We start from the raw sequence: 16,722 nt of genomic DNA, 5'->3' as shown, positions 1-16,722 counted from the left end.
TCCTCTTTATTCCTATCAAACCTAAATATTTGTTTTCTCTATTCTAATCAACTTTACTTCCTTGAATAATATTGACTTCCACCATGTAGGGATCATGACTCCTACCATACCATGAAATTAACTGTACAATAATAGCATGGAAGTCTATCCTATTCATGTATGACTCACTGGAGTTATTTTGTGGATGCAATAACAGTGATTATATCATTTGACTAGTAGCCTAGAAGCCTGGACTGATAATCTGGTAATGAAAGTTCAATCCCTGCCTTGGCAGTTGAAAAACTTAAGTTCAGTTACTTCCATTTCCAATTTCTTTTAATAATCATCAGTAGTTGTGACCCTGACACTATTGGATTGTGAAAACACTGCAGATTCACTCATGACTTTAAGGAACGTAACCTACTTTTCTTCAACTGGTCAGGTCTATGTGTTACTACAGATCAACAGCAACACATTAGACTCTTAATTGCAGCTTGAAATATCTTACTAGACCGGCCACTTGTATCAAAATTGATAAACTATAATCCACATGGAATGCAGGAGTCTGGCCTTCTCAAGGGCAACTTTGTTGGTGATGCCCATGTCCCATGAATGAACAAAAATGAAATGATGGTATCAATACTACATAATGAAATGTGTCCAGTAGTTGGCTTCATGGATAATTTTTGCCAATGCTATTGTGAGCTCTTAAAAAGGGTCACTGGACCTGAAACATTAACACTTATTTTCTCTTCACAGCTGCTGCCATGCTTGCTGAGTTTCTCCAGCAATTTCTGTTTCTGTTTGTTCCAGATCTCCAGCATCTACTACACTTTGCTTTATTTTTTGTTTTGTTATATTGTGACAAATAGTTGATGAGGGCCAGGTCAAGCACATTACTTCCGCAAGTTGTTTTCTTCAGCACCTGACAAGGGCAAGCTTTGCAGTTATTTCAACTGGACATTGCAAGTTACATCAGTGGTGGTACAACCATACACATCTTTAATAATGTCCAATGAATCCTATACAGGGTACATTCTAAGCCCTTAGCTCCACATATGGTATTCAACGTAGTCGAGTAATGCTTTGACAATTTAAAATGGCATATAATTCCACCCCGACCTCAAATTTACCTGGACCGTCTCAAACTCCTCCCTCCCCTTCCTAGACCTCTCCAATTCTATCTCGGGCAGCCGATTCAACATAGACATTTACTACAAACCGACTGACTCCCACAACTACCTAGATTACACCTCATCCCACCCTGCCCCCTGTAAAAATGCTATCCCGTATTCCCAATTCCCTCGCCTCCGCCGCATCTGCTCCCAGGAGTTCCAATTCCAATAACGAACAACCCAAATGGCCTTCTTCCTCAAAGACCGCAATTTCCCCTCTGACGTGTCGATGATGCTCTCCACCGCATCTCCTCCACTTCCCACACCTCTGCCCTTGGTCTCTGCCCCCTCCAATTGCCACCAGGACAGAACCCCACTGGTCCTCACCTTCCACCCCACTAATCTCCGGATACATCGTATTATCCACCGTCATTTCCGACACCTCCAAACAGACCCCACCACCAGGGATATATTTCCCTCCCCACCCCTATCAGTGTTCTGGAGAGACCACTCCCTCCGCAACGCCCTTGTCAGGTCCACACACCCCCACCAACCCCACCTCCTCTACCAGCACCTTCCCCTGCAACTGCAAGAAGTGCAAAACTTGCACCCACACCTCCCCACTTACCTCCCTCCAAGGCCTCAATGGATCCTTCCATATCCGTCACAAATTCACCTGCACCTCCACACACACAATTTACTGTATATGTTGCACCCAATGTGGTCTCCTCTACATTAGGGAGACAGGCCGCCTACTTGCGGAACGTTTCAGGGAACACCTCTGGGACATCCGCACCAACCAATCCAACCACTGAACACTTTAACTCCCCCTCCCATTCCGCCAAGGACATGTTGGTCCTTGGCCTCCTCCATCGCCAGACCCTGACCACACGACACCTGGAGGAAGAGCCTCATCTTCCGTCTAGGAACCCTCCAACCTCACGGGATGAATGTAGATTTCTCCAGCTTCCTCATTTCCCCTTCCCCCACCTTATCTCAGTCCCAACCCTCGGATTCAGCATCGCCCTCTTGACCTGCAATCTTCCCGACCTCTCCGCCCCCACTCCCTCTCCAGCCTATCACCCTCACCCTCACCTCCTTCCACCTATCATATTCCCAGCGCCCCTCCCTCAAGTTCCCTCCCCCCTACCCTTTATCTCAGCCCGCTTGGCACACCAGCTTCAGTCCTGAAGAAGGGCTTATGCCGGAAACATCGATTCTCCTGCTCCTCGGATGCTGCCTGACCTACTGTGTTTTTCCAGCAACATACTTTTCAACTCGTATAATGGTGATGAACGAGTTTCCTTGATTTTGTTTGATCTGAATCTACAGGGCAATTAACCTAACATCTCTAATTGGGGAAAATGCTAGAAATTATCAATATAAGGGTGTTATAGCAAAACACTTGGAAAATTATAATGGAATCAGGCAGAGTCAATAAAGCATTTTGAAAGGGAAAAAGTGTTTGATGTTCCTTCAGGATGTAAGAAGCAGTTTGGATAAAAAGGATGTCTTGTACTTTGATTTCCAAAAGGTATTTGATGTGGTGCTGCATTGTAGAATCATAGAGTCATACAGTCCAACTAGTCCTTGCTGACCGTGTTCCCAAACTAGTCTCACCTGCCTGTGTTTGGCCCATATTCCACCAAACGTAACCTATTCACATACTTCTCCAAATGTCTTTTAAATGTTGTAACTGTACCTGCATCCACCACTTCCTCTGGCAGTTCATTCCAAACACTAACTATTGTGTAAAAATAGCTGCCCCTCATATTCTTTTAAATCTTTCTCTCACCTTAAAAATATGCCCCCTGGTTTTGAACTCCCCCACTTAGATAAATACCAAAGGTCTTTTTCCTATGTCCCTCATGATTTTATAAATCTCTGTAGGGTCACCCTTCAACATTCTGTGCTCCAGTGAAAAAAAATCCCAACCTACCCAGCTGCTCCTTATAACTCAAACCCTCCATTCCAGGTGGCATCCTGGTAAATTTCTTTTGAATCCTCTCCAGCTTAATATCCTTCCTGTAACTGGGAAAGCAGACGTAGACACAATACTCCAGAAGACACCTCACCAAAATCCTATATAACTCAACATAATTTCCCAACCTCTATACTTAAAAGGTCTGAGCAATGAAGGCAAGCATGTTAAATGCCTTAACCACCCTGTCTATCTGTGACACAAATTTCAAAGAATTATGTACCTGAACTCCTAGGTTTCTGTTCTACAACATTACCCAGAGCTCTACCATTCACTGTGCAAGTCCTGCCCTTGTGCAATTAGGAGAAAGTGAGGACTGCAGATGCTGGAGATCAGAGCTGAAAACTGTGTTGCTGGAAAAGCACAGCAGGTCAGGCAGCATCCAAGGAGCAGGAGAATCGACGTTTCGGGCATAAACCCTTCTTCAGGAATGAGGAGGGTGTGCTAATCTGGCTAAGATAAAAGGTGGTGAGGGGTGTTGGGAATGCGATAGGTGGAAGGAGGTTAAGGTGAGGGTGATAAGCCGGAGAGTGATTCGGGGCGGAGAGCTCGGGAAGAATATTGCAGGTCAAGAAGGTGGTGCTGAGTCCGAGGGTTGTGACTGAGATAAGGTGGGGGGAGGGGAAATTAGGAAGCTGGAGAAATCTGCATTCATCCCTTGTGGTTGGAGGATTCCTAGGTGGACAATGAGGCGCTCTTCCTCCAGGCGTCGTGTGGTCACGGTCTGCGAAGGAGGAGTGGGAGGGGGAGTTAAAGTGTTCAGCCATAGGGCGGTTGGATTGGTTGGTGAGGGTGTCCCAGAGGTGTTCTCTGAAATGTTCTGCAAGTAGACGGCCTATCTCCACGATGTAGAGGAGGCCACATCGGGTGCAGCAGATGCAGTAAATGATGTGTGTGGAGGTGCAGGTGAATTTGTGATGGATATGGAAGGAGGTGAGGAGGGAGGTGTGGGTGCGAGTTTTGCATTTCTTGCAGTTGCAGGGGAAGGTGCCAGGAGTGGAGGTTGGGTTGGTGGGTGTTGTGGACCTGACAAGGGAGTCACGGAGGGAGTGGTCTTTCTGGAACGCTGATAGGGGTGGGGAGAGAAATATATCCTTGGTGGTGGGGTCTGTTTGGAGGTGGCGGAAATGATGAAGGATGATACGATGTATCTAGAGTGAGGTGGTAGGTGAGGACCAGTGGGGTTCTGTCCTGGTGGCAATTGGAGTTCAAGGATGGAGGAGCGGGAAGTGGAGGAGATGCGGCGGAGAGCATCGTCGACACGTCTGAGGGGAAATTGCGTCTTTGAAGAAGGAGGCCATCTGAGTTGTTCGGTGTTGGAATTGGTCCTCCTGGGAGCAGATTAGATTAGATTAGATTACTTACAGTGTAGAAACAGACCCTTCTGCCCAACAAGTCCACCTCGACCCGCCGAAGCGCAACCCACTCACACCCATTCCCCTACGTTTACCCCTTCGCCTAACACTATGGGCAATTTAACATGGCCAATTCACCTAACCTGCACATTTTTGGACTGTGGGAGGAAACCGGAGCACCCGGAGGGAATGCACGCAGACAGAGGGAGAATGTGCAAACTCCACACAGTCAGTCACCTGGGAACTGAACCCGGGTCTCTGGCGCTGTGAGACAGCAGTGCTAACCACTGTGCCACCAATGCGGCGGAGGCGAAGGAATTGGGAATATGGGATGGCGTTTTTACAGGGGGCAGGGTGGGAGGAGGTGTAATCTAGGTAGCTGTGGAAGTCGGTCGGTTTATAGTAAATGTCTGTGTTGAGTCGGTCGCCCGAGATAGAAACGGAGAGGTCTAGGAAGGGGAGGGAGGAATCTGAGACAGTCCAGGTAAATTTGAGGTCGAGGTGGAAGGTGTTAGTAAAGTGGATGAACTGTTCAACCTCCTTGTGGGAGCTCGAGGTGAGGATGAAAGATCAGTCCTCAGCAGAGGCCTCACCTTCATCCCCCTACGTTCCAGATTAACGAGTTCAACACGCGGCAAGACATCGAACAATTCTTCCGCCGCCTTCGCCTCCATGCTTACTTCTTCAACCAGGATTCTCGCCCACCTTCTGATGACCCCTTCTCCCACCTCCAACACACCCCATCCACCTGGACACCCGTGCTGGCCTCTTACCCTCTTCATAGCCAACTGCTGCCGTGACATTGACCGCCTCAACCTGTCCACCCTCTCACCCACTCCAACCTCTCACCCTCGCAACGTGCAGCCTTCCACTCCCTCCGCTCCAACCCCAACCTCACTATCAAACCCGCAGGCAAGGGAGGCGCGGTGGTAGTTTGACACACAGATCTGCTGGACATTCATAACAGACAACAGGACGTTGAACCTATTAACAAAGACGGCATACTTAAACTACTGCACCTGTGCCTCACAACACACTTCACATACAACAACCAGATATATGAACAAATCAACAGAACACCCATGGGCTCACCGATCTCCGGACTCATAGCAGAAGCAGTAAGGCAAAGGTTAGAAAAAAAGTTTTAATGCAAATACAACCCAAATTCTGGGTCAGATATGTGGACGACACCTTTGTAATCATTAAAAACACAGAAATATAGAACACACACCGGATCATCAACACCACACTCACAGGAATCAGATTCACGAGAGAGGAAGAAAAGGACAACTAGCTCCCATTCCTAGATGTGATGGTACAGAGAACACCTAACGGAGAATTCACCACGAAGGTATACAGAAAAGCCACACACACAGACCAAGTCCTGAACTATGAAAGCAACCACCCCAACACACACAAACGAAGTTGCATCAGGACATTATTCAAAAGGGCCACAACACACTGCAGCACACCAGAACTACAAAAAGAGGAAGAAGAACACCTATATAAGGTGCTCACCAAAAACGGATACCCGCGCAATTTTATCAACAGATGCCTAAGAGAAAGACAACAAAATGAGGACATACCACAACCCAAAGGACTGGCCACACTACCATACATCAGGAGCATTTCTGAACTGACAGCCAGACTGCTGCGACCACTAGGACTCACAACAGTACACAAACCAACAGCCACGCTCAGACAACAACTCACCAGGATAAAGGACCCGATACCCAGCATGAGCAAAACCAATGTAGTGTACAAAATCCCACGCAAGGACTGCACAAAACACTACAGTGCACAAACAGGAAGACAGCTAACAACCCGCATCCATGAACACCAACTAGCCACAAAACGACACGACCAGCTATCCTTAGTAGCCATACACTCAGATGACAAATGACATGAATTCGATTGGGACAACACCACTATTATAGGGCAAGCCAAACAGAGAACAGCCAGGGAATTCCTAGAGGCATGGCACTCATCCACAAATTCTATCAACAGACACATCGACCTAGACCCTATATACCAGCCACTGCAGCGGACAGCAACTGACAACCGGAAGCGGCAGATTCAAACCACTATAATTGCCAGAGGAATCAGCACAGAAGCGCTTCACAGGAGGCTCCCAAGCACTGAGGATGTCACCTAGAAAGGGAGTTGCAACAAAAACTCCCAGCTCAGCGAACAGAACCACAACACCGATCGCCAGCTCGCAACACCTCTTCCTACTGCCCCCTTGACCATGACCCCACCTCCCACCACCAAATCATCATCTCCCAGACCATCCATAACCTCATCACCTCAGGGGATCTCCCATCCACCACCTCCAACCTCATAGTCCCACAACACCGCACTGCCCGTTTCTACCTCCTGCCCAAAATCCACAAACCTGACTGCCCCGGCCGACCCATTGTCTCAGCTTGCTCCTGCCCCACCGAATTCATTTCTGCGTGCCTCGACACAGTCCTGTCCCCCTTAGTCCAAGAACTCCCCACCTACATTCGGGACACCACCCACGCCCTCCACCTCCTCTATGATTTTCGCTTCCCCGACCCCCAACGCCTTATCTTCACCATGGACATCCAATCCCTATACACCTCCATCCCCCATCATGAAGGCCTCAAAGCCCTCTGCTTCTTCCTTTCCAGCCGAACCAACCAGTACCCTTCCACTGACACCCTCCTTCGACTGACTGAACTGGTCCTCACTCTGAACAACTTATCTTTCCAGTCCTCCCACTTCCTCCAAACCAAAGGAGTAGCCATGGGTCCCAGCTATGCCTGCCTCTTCGTCGGATATGTGGAACAGTCCACCTTCCGCAACTACACTGGCACCACACCCCACCTTTTCCTCCACTACATTGATGACTTTATCGGCGCCACCTCATGCTCCCACGAGGAGATTGAACAGTTCATCCACTTTACTAACACCTTCCATCCCGACCTCAAATTTACCTGGACCGTCTCAGACTCCTCCCTCCCCTTGCTAGACCTCTCTATTTCTATTCCGACTCAACATGGACATTTACTATAAACCGAACGACTGTCACAGCTACCTAGATTACACCACCTCCCACCCTGCCCCCTGTAAAAACGCCATCTCATATTCCCAATTCTTTTGCCTCCGCCGCATCTGTTCCCAGGAGGACCAATTCCAATACCAAACAACCCAGATGGCCTCCTTCTTCAAAGACCGCAATTTCCCCTCAGGCGTGGTTGACGATGCTCTCCACCACATCTCCTCCACTTCCTGCTCCTCCGCTCTTGAACCCCACCCCTCCAATCACCACCAGGACAGAACCCCACTGGTCCTCACCTACCACCCCACCAACCTCCAGATACATCGTATCATCCTTCGTCATTTCCGCCACCTCCAAACAGACCCCACCACCAAGGATATATTTCCCTCCCCTCCCCTATCAGTGTTCCGGAAAGACCACTCTCTCCATGACTCCCTCGTTAGGTTCACACCACCCACCAACCCAACCTCCACTCCCGGCACCTTTCCCTGCAACCGCAAGAAATGCAAAACTTGCGCCTACACCTCCCCCCTCACATCCCTCAGCACCGCCTTCTTGACCTGCAATCTTCTTCCCAACCTCTCCGTCCCCACCCCCTCTCCGGACTACCACCCTCACCTTAACCTCCTTCCACCTATCGCATTTGCAATGCCCCTCCCCCAAGTCCCTCCTCCCTACCTTTTATCTTAGCCTGCTTGGCACACACCCTCCTCATTCCTGAAGAAGGGCTTATGCCCAAAACGTCGATTCTCCTGCTCCTTGGATGCTGCCTGACCTGCTGCGCTTTTCCAGCAACACATTTTTCAGCTCTGCCCTTGTGCAATACCAAAGTGCAATACCTCACATCTGCCATTCATCAGCCCATTGATCCAATTGATCAAGATCTCTTTGTAAATCTTAGATAACTTTCCTCATGATTTGCTATACCACAAATTCTGGTGTCATCTGCAAACTTATTTGCTACGCCTCTCAAATTCTCATGCAAATCATTTACATAAATGACAATCAAAGGGTACTGCATGAAATAGGAGCACATGATACAGGGGATGTAATATTTCATAGAGCGAAGGTTAGTTAATAGAAAGCAGAGGGTAAGATAGGTTGGTCACTTTTGGGTTGGCAGCTGGTACCAGATGGACTTTGATAGGTATCAGTGCTGAGGCCTCAACTATCACAATGTAGATCAAAGGCTTGGATAAACTGAAGAAATGAACAGTTGCTAAATTTAATAATGAGACAAAGAGAGTAGGCTGCAAAGAGAACATGAGTCTGTAAAAGGATATAAATGAGTTATGAGTTGGAAAAACTTGATAGGTAGAGTTTAAAAATATGAACACAGGAGGTACAGTTAGTGAGTTTGTAGATGACATCAAAATTGGAGGTCTGGACAGCGAAGAAAGTTACCTCTGACTACAACAGGATCTTGATCAGATGGGCAAATGGGCTGAGGAGTGGCAGATGGAGTTTAATTTAGATAAATGTAAGGTGCTGCATTTTGGGAAAGCAAATCTGAGCAGGCCTTATGCACTTAATGGTGAGGTCTTAGGGAGCGTTGTTGAACAAAGAGACCTTAGAGTGCAGGTTCATAGCTCCTTGACAGTGGATTGGCAGGTAGATAGAATAGTGAAGAAGGCATTTGGTATGCTTTCCTTTATTGGTCATGGTATTGAGTACAGGAGTTGGGAGGTCATGTTGTGGCTGTACAGGACATTGGTTAGACCACTGTTGGAATATTGCGTACAATTCTGGTCTCCTTCCAATTGGAAGGATGTTGTGAAACTTGAAAGAGTTCAGAAAAGATTTACAAGGATGTTGCCAGGGTTGGAGGATTTGAGCTATAAGGAGAGGTTGAAAAGGCTGGGGCTATTTTCCCTGGAGCGTCAGAGGCTGAGAAGTGACCTTACTCATGCCTATAATGATTTTATAAAGGTAAATAGGCAAGTACTTTTCCCTGGATTGGGGAGTCCAGAACCAGAGGGCACAGATTTATGGTGAGATATAAAAGAGACCGAAGGGACAACTTTTTCACACAGAAGGTAATGTATGTATGGAATGAGCTGCCAGAGGATGTGGTGGAGGCTGATACAATTGCATCATTTAAAAGGCATCTGGATGGGTATATGAATAGCAAGGCTTTGGAGGGATGTCAAGTGGGACTAGATTAGGTTGGGATATCTGGTCAGCATAGACGAATTGGACCAAAGGGTCTATTTCCGTGCTGTACATTTCCATGACTCTATGACTCTATGTTGACAGGAAGACAAAAACAGCAGTATGTTATTTAAATTGAGAGAATGAAATTAAATCAGAGAACTCTGCGGTATAGAGGAATGTGTGTGACCTGGTACATGCATCACAAACATTTGGCATGTGAGTTCAGTTAGTGATCAGGATGACAAATAGAATTTTTTTTTAACTGCAAAGAGAATTAAGTATTAAAGTAGGTACAGGGCCTCGATGAGACTCCATGTGAGTACTATATACAATTTTGTCTTGTTACTTAAGGGATACAATTAGAAGCAGTTCAGAGAATGTTCGTTTCACTGATTCTAGGGTTGAAGGGGTCATCTTATGAAGAAAAAGTGGACAGATTGTGATTTTCTCAATGTTTTCTTTAATTCAAAGGACGTCAGCTTGCCTGGCTAGGCCAGCATTTATTATCATCCCTAATTGTCCTTCAGAAGGTGGTGGTAAGCTGCATTCTTGAACCACTGTAGTCTATTTGATGTAGATATACTCACAAAGCTGTTCGAGAGGGAGTTCTAGTATTTTGATCCAATAACACTGAGGGAACACCAATATTGTTCCGGGTTAAGGTGTGTCTTGGCTTGGAGAGAAACTATCTACTCTTGTCCTTCTAGATGGCAGTGGTTGTGGGTTTGGAAGGTACTGTTTAAGAAGACCAGGTGAATTTCTGCACTCTGTCATACAGATGGTACACTATGTTGCTACTGAGCTTTGGGGTAGAGTGAGTATTTATAGATGTGCTGTCAATCAAGCTGTCTGAGATGATGTCAAATATCTTGAGTATTGTTAGAGCTGTACTACTTGGAGAAATGGAGAGTTTTCCATTACACTTTGCCTTGGTGGACAGACTTCGGGGAATAAGGGGTTGAGTTATTCGCTGCAGGATTCCAAGCGTTTACCTAATCCTGTAGCCATAATAATTAAAAAGGCTACCTCTGCACCACAAAAATCCTTAGTTTCTCTGGGTAGTATTCTAGGTCCAACTGCCTTCAGCTGATTCATCAATGATCTTGCCTCCTTCGAGAATATTTTTAAGCAACCTATTAAAACATGTATGACACATCTCTGTACTAGATGAGACTTGAACCCAGACCCCACTTTCTGTCACGTTGTTCACTGAGGATTTACACAAATTTTCAAGCCATTCAATGAGGTTACAATGGGGAAAAAATGTTTGGGAAACACCATTGTGGGTAAGTGATTACACAACAGAAAGTTGAGATGACAAATAAAAAATTCCATGAAACCTAGATAAATGAACATTTCCAAAAATGTCATCATTCCACAAAAACTGAAAAATAAAACAAAGAACTGCAGATCCTGGAAACAAAATAGGAAATTGTTGGAAAAACTCAGCAGGGCTGGCAACGTCTGTGGAGAAAGAACAGAGTTAAGTTTCAGATCTACTTACCCATTTTGCCTCCAATAAAATTATCCTTGCATAAAACAGACACTTATCCACAGACTCAAATAAGTTTCTTTACAATAGATAGGAGCTACATCTTTATCCGCCCCCCCACCCCGTCATCCAGACAGCCCTCCACTGCACCACCTCCATTTCCTGTTCCACTGCTTTAAACCCCCCAATCCAAACCCAATACAGTGCCCCTTGTCCTCACCTACAACCTCACCAATCTCCGCATTGAACGCATCATCTTTACATACTTATACCAACTCCTATTAGACCCCACCATTAAGAACATCTACCCCTCCCCACGTCTCTCTGCCTTCCACAAGGACTGTACCATTCAACAGTCCCTGGCTTGCGCCAGTCTCCCCATCAAACCTCCAAACCCGCAGGTACCTTCCCCTGCAACCAGAAAAGATGCAAAACCTGCTGATACACCACACCTCTCACCTCCACCCAGGGCCCAAACAGTCCTTCCAGGTGAGGCAGAGGTTCACCTGCCTCTCTTCCAACCTGGTTACTGCATCAGGTGCTCCCGATGTGGTCTTCTCTACATCGGGGAGACTAAACCTAAACTTAGGGAATGGTTCACAGAGTCCACAGGGCCACCCAGACCTCCCATTTTAATTCCCTTTTGCACTTGCTTTCTGACATGACCATCCCTGGCCTCTTCCATTGCCACAATGAGTCGAGTGTGTGGTGCTGGAAAAGCACAGCAGGTCAGGCAGCATCAAGGAGCAGGAGAATCAACGTTTCAGGCCTAAGCCCTTTATCAGGAATGAAGCCACAAATTGGAGGAACAACACCTCATCTTCTGCCTGGGCAGCCTACAGCCTGGAGAACTCAAATTTGAGTTCTCCAATTTCAAATAAGCTTCCTTTCTTTTGTCCTACTCCCTTCTCAGCCCCTCCCTCTCCCTTCCACTCCTTCCAGCCAGCTACTGGATTCATTCCTCCTATTGACCAACCAGGTCGTACTCTGTATCTGCCTTCACCTATCCCCACTTCACCATCCTGCCCCCACCACCCCCTTTATCTGCTGCTCCCCCCACACCCACATTCCTCCTGAAGAAGGATTACACCTGAAACGTCAACTTCACCTCCTGATGCTGCTTGGCTGGCTGTGTTCCTCCAGACTCCTCTTTGTCTACCAAAAGAGAAAATGCTGGAAAATCTCAGCAATTCTGGCAGCATCTGTAAGGAGAGAAAAGAGCTGACATTTCGAGTCTAACTGTCCCTTTGTCAAGTCAGTTAGACTTGAAGTGTCAGCTCTTTTCTCTCCTTACAGATGCTGAGATTTTCCAGTATTTTCTCTTTTGGTTTCAGATTCCAGCATCTGCAGTAATTTGCTTTTATCCTGCTTGTTTACCTTGAATTTCAGCATCAGTTGGTTTTTTTTGTCTCTAACATCTTGGAACCAGATACTTTCAAATTATGAATTGTGCTCATCCTTCAGTGCACCAAGTCAGGTGAAAAAAATTACTATTTTGTAATGGTTCTTTATCCAGCATATGTATTGCAAGTTATCTGCTTCTATTTCTGGGTTTAATCATGTGTATGGCTCAAAACCAACTTAAAAGGCACTTCTCTGCCGCAACCCTTGCTGGGTAAAGATTTCCTAATTCTGCAAAAGGTAGGAACAGATTTGGAATGACTGGTACTCTCACAAAATGGGTGAAAGGTCTCCAGGATGCTGCCAGAGCAGCTGGGATGATCATTTAATTTTGGGGAGATTATTTACATGGAGCATCACAAGGCACTGTCTCAAAGAATAAGCCTCCGAGTATTTTGCCAATATTTATTCCTCAACCAACATTACCAAAACAGGTTCTTAGATCATTATGTCTTGTTCTTTATGGCAGTTTGTAGTGTACAAAATTAGCTCGCGTTTCCTGCATTTCAAAAAGACACAGCAGCACCTGGAAATGAACATACTGATCCTATTGGACCTCAATTTTGAAGTACGTGTATAAGATGAATCGGACCAGTATGTCTCATTGGCTAACTTTACTGGTTTCCTTTCTGGATCACTACTCTTCAGAAAATACTAGCTGTAAGGTAATTATCATATGCTTCACCACACTATCACAATTTTGTGAGGCTCCAACTACAACTACATCTTACATAACATTCACCACTATTCAACCTTAACAGTCTCATCAACCAACCAGATTGCACTGTATCTGCTGATGCACTTCACCCTTTCCTGTCGAACATCGTGGAGTAGGGGCGAACTGGATGGCAAGAGATGTACATCCATTTCCTAACCCCCGTGGAGGAGATGGTGCTGATCACTATTGGAAGCCCCAGTGCTGAGGCTACGTATAGTAGCACAGAAGAAACCATTAAATGTGACGGTCCCCTCAAACCTCGCCTAGTTTCTCACAATGCACTTTCCCTTCATTCCTTACCCCTAAATTCTTTAAGGTGCATACAGCATTTTTCTTACTCCCACTTCAAAACCACAAACCTCACACCACAATGTTTCTCTTTGGCTGTTGACTCGCAGAGATGCAAACTAGACTCGTAACAATGGAATTAGGGAGACAGTGAGGACTCTCTAGCAGAATTGATAAAGCATGGCGCTGGAAAATGTCCTATCCGAAATATCGACTCTCTTGCTTCTCGGTTTCTGCTTGATCTGTTGTCGTGCCTTTTCCAGCGCCACGCTTTATCAACTGAAGCAGAAATGGAATGCCAAGAAAATGACGACACGGCACTGTTTCTCGATTGGATAGTCACAGTCATCCACTCGAACGTTGCTCAAGTATCTGAGGGAATAGATTAGAGACAGGAGACATGCAAGTGAGGGGATGCTAGGCAAAATGGGCAGTATCCAGTGCAAACCGGAAAAGGAAAGCAGCTTGCCAAAGGGCAAGGTAGAATACAGAATCCGTTGCAGATGGTTCAGACACGCCTTTTAATGAGGCAGTCAACAGAAGAATGCTGATAGATATACATTCTGGAATGTTTGGTGAATTCGAAAGCCTGGAGTCAATATCATAGAGCATGAAGGGAGTTCAACACCAACTGAATACTGAGTTGTATTGAATACAGATTTTTTTACAGTGTGCTTATTGTACATTTGTAATCACACAACACCAGGTTATAGTCGAACAGGTCTATTGGAAAGTAAAAGAACACTGGCTCTCCACATCATGTACGTTTGTAGACCAACCATGATTCAATGTCTGAAAGGCACTGCGAAACAAGCAATAACGTAAGTGATGCCACGCAAAGTCAACTTGCCTGGAAATGGTCTAGCAACTAAGGGGTCCTTCTCTTGCAATTTCAGAAGGTGGCAGATTTCAATGAGGGCATCCATACTGAATTGCAGACCTTTCATGCATTATTTCTCAGGTAAGAGAGGTTCCGGTACGAGTATTTCTGCCTGAACACTTTTGATAGATACAGCTTCAACCTCTTTCAGTTTCCATTGTAATTTATCTTGTCCTTTCTGGTCTCACTTTATTCTTTCAATCATATTGTATTACATGGAGGATGCCTACTGATGCGCTAAAATATAGGAGCAATTGGTTTGTGCAAAACCCTTGAAGTCAGCACAAAAGCTTCAACAACTGCCATTCCATTTCCTACAAAGTTTTGCAACTAGAAATTTATATATACAAACTACCCACTTGTAGTCATAAAAAATGTCCAGAAGACATTAATCAACAATAAAGGTGTGAGTAGATCATGATCACTTTAAATCATATTGGTGGAATCCTTTCTATTGCTGAATGTACATCAGCTATGCAAATTAATAAAGGCCTTTTAGTAGAACATTGAGCTCCAAAATGGTACTGCTAGTATCATTGCAGTGACCTTGCAGGGGTCCGGGGCTGTATTTGAAGACACCGTGTACAGAAGATTAATTGTATTTATGTAATGTCTTTTTATTCTTTCTGTAACTCAAAATGGTGCTGGATTGCTGGATTTTACCATATCTTTGTAGCTATTTGTGAAAACAAATAACACATAACTCATAGAACCGTAAGATCTGCCTGCTGTGCATACATACAATGAAAATTCACTGAAGCACCCTTTAGTCTTCGCCAATATGGCATCCAGAATAACTTCCTCAGAAAGGTTAATATGCACTTCAGATATCACTTTGGAGTTCTAAGGGATCTCGTGGTGCCTAAAAAACAGACCAACAGCCCAATTTATAACCCAAGTTTGTTTTAATACTTAAGTTCAACCCCTTCAGGAATATAGGACTAAGAGTAGGCTATTCAGTTTCACAAATCTGCTTTTCCACTCAATTAGATATTGGCTGATCTGTAATTCCACTCCTTATATCTATCTGGTTCAGTAACCTATTTCCTTAACAGAAAATCTATCGATTTCAGTTTTACAATGTTCTGGGAGAAAGCTGTTCAGATTTTCACTACCCGTTTTGTGGAGAAGTGCTTCCTGACATTATTCTGAAATGGTCTAGTTCAAATGTTGTCTCTTTGCTTTTCACTTTAAAATAGTGATCATGATGTAGTTCAAAGGTATGTAATTGGCTGCAAAAGGTTTTAGGCGGTCCCGTGATCGTGAAAAACAAGGATAAAAATGCCACATCTTTATTTTCTTGCGAAGCTATACTTCTTATTTCCGACCTGTGCCGCACAATAATAAAGTTCATGATGAAGTTCTGATTTTTATTATTCCTTTGGTTCATCTCCATCTAAACGACTAAATTATCCAAATTGAAATATTAGGTTTTTATATCGAAATTACGTTTAGTAATTTAGTAAAACAATAAAAGCGCGAGAAACTCTAAACACGAATCTCGCATTTTCAGTCTTTGATCATTTTTATCATCGAACCAATCAGAAATAACAGTTCAGAACTCATTCAGGAATCTATTTGATGTCTGTAAACAATTCTGGAAGAGGAACTGAAAAGGTTGGAAATACTTTGGTGAGCCGCAACGATGGGCCGAAAGACATCCTACACTTTAACAAGACACTCCAAGTCAGATAATATCCGCCGAGAGACAGTGAGTTAAGGCTTTAGCTCGACGATCTTTTATCAGAATATTTGAACGCGTTTTTTTTTCTGGGGGGAGTGGATCGCACACCTCTGACACAGAGATCCTGTCGTGCAAACAACACGGTGCCAGTACAATTATGATCATTAGAGAAATTTATCAGTGAAACCGCGCACCAACGATGGAAATGCACTACAATTCCTTGATAATGATTTGTAGCTCTTGTGTAATTTATTCTGTATCCGAATTACCGTTTGCTTCCGTTTAGCTCCATGACTCGCTAATTATATTATAATAACTCACACCCGTTGTAACGTTAATGAGGCACTTTTGCAACATTTGTCCTTTGTCTATCTGCGGACGTATGATCGTTATCCGTTATGCTTATTTTGCGCAATGATCGCGGTTATCCACAACCGTGTCACCTCTTTTATGATGTATTTATGTAACAGCAGCTGTTACCTAGAGCTGTGTGACCTGTCGCTGATGTGTTTTGTATAGTACGTGCATCTCAGCTGTGTTACCTGCTGCTGACCTCTATGCACCAACCTGTGTCTCTGTTACCTGGCTCAGAGGAGGGCGGGGCCTGACTTCCCGCTGGTTGAACTTCCCGCCGCCCCAAGGTGGGTTCG

This window comes from Hemiscyllium ocellatum, chromosome 3, assembly GCF_020745735.1.
Source record: "Hemiscyllium ocellatum isolate sHemOce1 chromosome 3, sHemOce1.pat.X.cur, whole genome shotgun sequence".
NCBI lineage: Eukaryota > Metazoa > Chordata > Chondrichthyes > Orectolobiformes > Hemiscylliidae > Hemiscyllium > Hemiscyllium ocellatum.
Note: the sequence above shows the minus strand (reverse complement) of the source record.